This window comes from Lotus japonicus, chromosome 6 (genome assembly GCF_012489685.1).
Source record: "Lotus japonicus ecotype B-129 chromosome 6, LjGifu_v1.2".
Classification (NCBI taxonomy): Eukaryota; Viridiplantae; Streptophyta; class Magnoliopsida; order Fabales; family Fabaceae; genus Lotus; species Lotus japonicus.
Genome location: NC_080046.1, coordinates 33,084,280 through 33,090,315, shown reverse-complemented (window position 1 = coordinate 33,090,315; position 6,036 = coordinate 33,084,280).

Here is a 6,036-nt window from a genome sequence, read left to right as displayed (position 1 = left end):
ACTCTGGACCTCGTCGGATTCCAAAATGGTCATAAGACCCGGATTTCCGTGATAGAGCGTCTGTAGACGTCTCTTGTAGCAGACCGAAATGGCAGACCTACGGGTTACGGCTGATCTGACTACCGTTGTTGTTGGAGTAAGAGGCACGCGGGCCGAAATGGCACCACCGTGGCTGGTGAAGGGCTGATCCGTTGATGTCCATCCGTTCCGGATTGCATATTGGTTGACTGGGTTAACCTGCATACATATCATGCAACATGCATACTAATTTAGTTGTTGAGTGTGATTGGTAATTGTTAAACCTATTTGGAGCATGCTAATTGCTATTATTGCGTTTATGTTATTGTGGAACATGCAACCCTAGGAATGACATCTCTAGCTATAAGCCTAAGTGGCTATCTATTACTTGTACCTATTGGGTTTATTATCTACATAGTTCTCTAGAGTTAACCCTCGCGTCTTCTGTGTGTGTTTTGGCGGACAACGCCTTTTGTCAGATGAGTATTGCGGACTGGTTCACCATGGTCCACCCTTCGGGGGGGATTAGGTATGAGATGATAGATCAGGACGACCCCGGGTCGTGGGTGGTTGACCCCGCGAGCCACCGAGCGACGTATTCAGGGCGCATCATGGAGGACCACGTGGACAGTGGAGGACTCTTGAGGTCAGGAGTGTTGAGGCGATGCTCTATCAGCTTCAACTTGCCACCGGGCGTGCACTGCGGACCAGGATTCGGAGGAGCACCGCCGCCACCGTCATCTTCAGAGGAGGAGGATCCCTCAGAGGAGATTCCAGTGGGAGTGCCTTCGGCAGGGTCTAGTGCACCCTCTGTTGCGATCATTGATGATCAGGGTTCGGGCCCTAAGCCCGTGAGTCCAGCATCGGAGCGCACTGCGGTTGCGAGGGGAGGACGGATAGGGTTAGTAGACTTGGTCGTTCTGGATTCTGATTCAGACGACGATCATGCTAGCACATAGTTTTGAGTGTTGGTATGAGCTCCTCGAGTTAGGATTAGTGTAGGAGTAGAGTTTTAGCTCTGACAGTCTTGCTTCATTTGTTACTTAGGGGACAGGGTAGATCCGCCTATAGCTTTTTGTGTGGTTTCCTTACGGGAATCACAGAGAGTTGGTTGGACTTAGGAAGTCTTATTTTCAGGCCATTGGGTCAGCTGATTCTCAGTTTTGAGGGATAGTGTTGCGGGCACTTCACCCTTTTCATTTGGTTTGCATATATTGCCTACGGGCGTTGCACTTTTCTTTCCGTCACTGGAGGTTACTCGTGACGAGGTTGCTACTACAGCGGGGGCTGTTTATATATTGTATATTAGTTCTGATTTTTGTTATTGTTGGGTTTTATTTAATTCCGTCTCGTCTTAGTTATTATTATAAAAAAAATAATATTCACGTTTTTCCGCATTAAGTTTATTTTGGTTACTAAAGTGACGCCACCGAAATCGGGGTGTTACAACAGAAGTATGGTTAGAGGGAACCCAATTCACCACTCCAATCCTATTCAAAATAGCATACTTCACACTCAGAACCCAGTTGACAGAAGCTTCTTAGCAGGCCACTTCTTTACTCTTCCAGCAGTCAATTCCTCAGCAACTGTATCCAGAGAAAGTTCTTCTTCAATAAATTCTACCACACTTCTTTCAAGAGTTTGGTTGATGATAGTAGGAGAGAAATTCACACACTTGCCCCTAACAAACACTTTCCTGAATTCAGGACTGGCAGAATTATTAACATCATCAGAGAGATTGACAATAAACTCCTTCACAAGCTTGTCATAGCATTTTCCTATGTTCATCACTGTCTTCCTCAACCCTGCTTTTGCAATCAAGGCAATGATCTCTTTGCAGGCTAACACATCAGAATCAATCTCCCTCTCTTTGGCAACACGCCTTTGATAGACATATTTCCATTTGAAGGCATTTTCTGGAGCATGAATAGACACATTATCTAGAGGAACATTAGGAACATCTGACGGAATACGCTTACCAGAGAACATTTTCTTCTCAGAGACAGTGATGTCCAGGACATCGCCTTCAACATCTGATTCAGTCTCCAAATCAATTCTGGAAACTTTCTGCTTTTTCCCATGAGTCTTCTTGGCTTTCTTCCCAGACGATTCCACAGCTTTCTGCTTGCCTTTCCTTGACACATCGGTTGCCCTTGATTTTGAAGACCCAGTAGTGATCTTGGCTTTCTTCTTCTGGACAACAGGGGTTTCTTCAACAGATGCTCTTCTTCGTTTAAGCATTCTGGCAGCAACACTTGCCAGAGGCACATCCTCTGAATCTTCATCATCAGAGACATCATGAACAATGGGAGGGGTCTTCATCGACTCCTCTGACAAAACATCCGTTGAGTTTGCAGCCTTGGAATCAGAACTCTTGGATGAAGAGGAAGAATCCTTTGAGAGTGAAACTTCCTTGGCAGGCTTATCAGACAATGTCTCATCGGAGCCATGGGAAGATGTCGCGACATCGTCATCATCATTTGCAGAGACAGAAGTGTTTGAAACATCCTCAGGCACAGGGGCTTCAGGGTTTTGCATTGGGGTTGCACAAGACTTGTAGTGCTTCTTGGAAGGAGTTCTTGAGTTCTTCTTGGATAGAGTGAAAGAACTTGTGTGCAAACCCATAACCCTAGAACCACCAACAGTTCTCTCTATCTTTCCCTTCACAGACTCTTTCTTGCTTGAAGACATGATGAAATGGTAAAGCAAAAAGACAAATACAAGAAATTGAGAAAAATGTAAGTGATGAAAAACAGAGATTGTTAGAGCAAGATTGGCAACTTGTTGTGAGATTGTGATGAAGCCATTGGTGATGATTATATAGCAGTTGAGTGAGAAGGAAGCAATGATGTCACAACGACAGTTAATGGTAGTTACGAGGAAACTAGCCGTTAGACAGAAAAGGGGCTTTAATTGCTATGCTCCTTCGAAGAGGCAAATCCCAAGATTTCCTCTTAATTTGTCAAATGTAGTAGCATCTAAGGGCTTGGTAAAAATGTCAGCCAATTGTCTCTCTGTGGGGACATGTTCCAAAGTAACAATTTTATCCTCCACTAATTCCCTGATGAAGTGATGTCTGATATCTATGTGTTTGGTTCTGCTATGTTGAATAGGGTTCTTGGCAATATTGATAGCACTCAAATTGTCACAGTACAATGTCATGACATCTTGCTCAATTTCATATTCCTTGAGCATCTGCTTCATCCAAATAAGTTGAGTACAACTGCTTCCAGCAGCTATATATTCAGCTTCAGCTGTGGATAAAGACACGCAGTTTTGCTTCTTGCTAAACCAAGAGATTAAGTTGTTTCCAAAGAAGAAACACCCTCCAAATGTACTCTTTCTATCATCAGCACTCCCTGCCCAATCTGCATCACAATACCCTACAAGTATCATTTATGTACTTAATGATTCTTTTCACTTGTAAGAGATGACTGGTCTTTGGAGCAGCTTGATATCTTGCACAAGCACCAACAACAAAGGTAATGTCAGGTCTGCTAGCAGTAAGGTACAACAGACTTCCAATCATGCTTCTATATAAGCTTTGATCAACATCCTCTCCCTGATTGTCTTTAGACAGCTTGATATGTGTAGCAGCAGGAGTCCTTTTATGTCCAGATTTTTCAAGTCCAAACTTCTTGACAATGCCCCTAGCATACTTACTATGGGAAATAAACATGGAATCTTCCATTTGCTTGATCTGAAGTCCCAGAAAGTAGTTCAATTCACCAACTAAGCTCATCTCAAACTCTGACTTCATTTGTTGGACAAAATGTTCCACCATCGCGTTCGACATCCCACCAAACACAATATCATCAACATATATCTGTGCAATCATGAGTTTTCCTCTTTCATTTTTCACAAATAATGTCTTGTCTATTCCTCCCTTGCAATAGCCATTGCTCACCAGAAACTCTGTAAGACGTTCATACCAAGCTCTAGGAGCCTGTTTTAATCCATACAAGGCTTTCTTGAGTTTGTAGACATGATTAGGATGATGTGGATCTGTGAATCCCTTTGGCTGTTCAACATAAACTTCCTCATTCAGATAGCCATTTAGAAAGGCACTTTTGACATCCATTTGGAATAATCTGAACTTCAAAAGACAGGCAACACCAAGCAAAAGTCTTATGGATTCCAACCTAGCCACTGGAGCAAAGGTTTCATCAAAGTCTACTCCTTCAATCTGAGTGTATCCTTGAACCACCAGTCTTGCTTTGTTTCTAGTTACTACACCATTCTCATCTGACTTGTTCTTGAAAATCCACTTGGTTCCTATGATGTTTACTCCCTCAGGCCTAGGAATGAGATCCCATACTTTATTTATTCTGAATTGATCAAGTTCTTCTTGCATAGCATTTATCCAGTATTCATCTGTCAGAGCCTCCTTGACATTCTTGGGTTCTAACTTGGATATAAAACATTCATGAGCAATATAGCTTCTAGCCCTGGTAGTAACTCCTTCTTTGAGGTCACCAATAATATTCTCTTGAGGATGATTCTTTTGAATTCTGATCGATGGAGCTTTATTTGTAGAGGTCATCTTGTGATCTTGCTCATCAGAACTGGTTTCTGATTCAATGTCGAGGTCAATAGTTGGGACATCGGCTGTGACATGTGGACCATCATCATCTTCAGTTGCACCAGTGTCTTCTCTTTCATTTGGTTGATCATCAATAGAGACATTTACAGATTCCATCATTACCTTTGTTCGAGAATTGTACACTCTGTAAGCTTTGCTGTTTGTAGAGTATCCCATGAAAATTCCTTCATCACTCTTAGGATCTAGCTTTCTTCTTTGTTCACGATCAGCCAGAATATAATATTTGCTCCCAAAGATATGAAAGTGTTTCACAACTGGCTTCCTTCCTTTCCAGAGTTCATATAGAGTGACTATGGTTCCAGCTCTAATGGTTACTCTATTGTGAATGTAACAGGCTGTGTTCATGGCTTCTGCCCAGAACTTGTTAGAAATCTTCCTTGCATGAAGCATAACCCTGGTGGATTCTTGAAGAGTCCTATTTTTCCTTTCAACAATTCCATTCTGCTGAGGTGTAATTGGAGCTGAGAATTCATGGCTTATTCCTTCTGAATTACAGAAGTCAGAAAATTTGGAGTTCTCAAACTCTCTTCCATGATCACTTCTGATTCTTACTATAGAGCAATTCTTCTCAGTTTGAAGTTTCAGGCATAGCTTTTTGAATATGTCAAAGGTTTCTGATTTTTCTTTCATGAAGTCAATCCAAGTGAACCTGGAATAATCATCAACACAAACATAAATATATTTCTTACCTCCTAGACTTTCTACCTGCATGCGTCCCATCAAGTCCATGTGAAGAAGTTCAAGGACTTTTGTTGTAGTTGGATGCTGAAGCTTTGCATGAGATGTTTTGGTCAGCTTTCCAATCTTGCATTCTCCACATATCTTTTCTTCATCTATTTTCAGTTTTGGTAGCCCTCGAACAACATCTTTAGAGATAACTTTCTGCATACTCTTGAGATTGATGTGACCTAGACGTTGGGGCCATAGATTCAACTCATCCACCTTTGATATCAAACATCTAGTGATATGATTTGGGAACACAAAGGATCGTCTTGAAAACCGGGGACAAAAGATAGGAACTTGACCCTAACCGCGACCTGCCGGTAGAACCAAAGTTATCAAAGATAAAAAGGGAACTTGACCCTAACCGCGACCTGCCGGTAGAACCAAAGTTATCAAGTTTAGTTCTTAACCCAAGAACAAATGGGAAGCTCTCACAATATGAGAAAACTCAATATCATTCAGATTCAAAAACTGCTTTGTTCCATACATTGAGTCCCTATTTATAGGCTAAGTGGGATGCTACTCTTTCCAATAAGTAATAATGCTCCCACTAACATTTAATAGACTCCACTAGAGATTTATAGCTCCACTAGCATTGGAAACTTGAGTAAAAACCCACTGTTCCTAAAGATGAGTCAAAGGCTCATAAAAGACATTAAAAACCAACTAGGGGGAATACAAAATGTCATCAG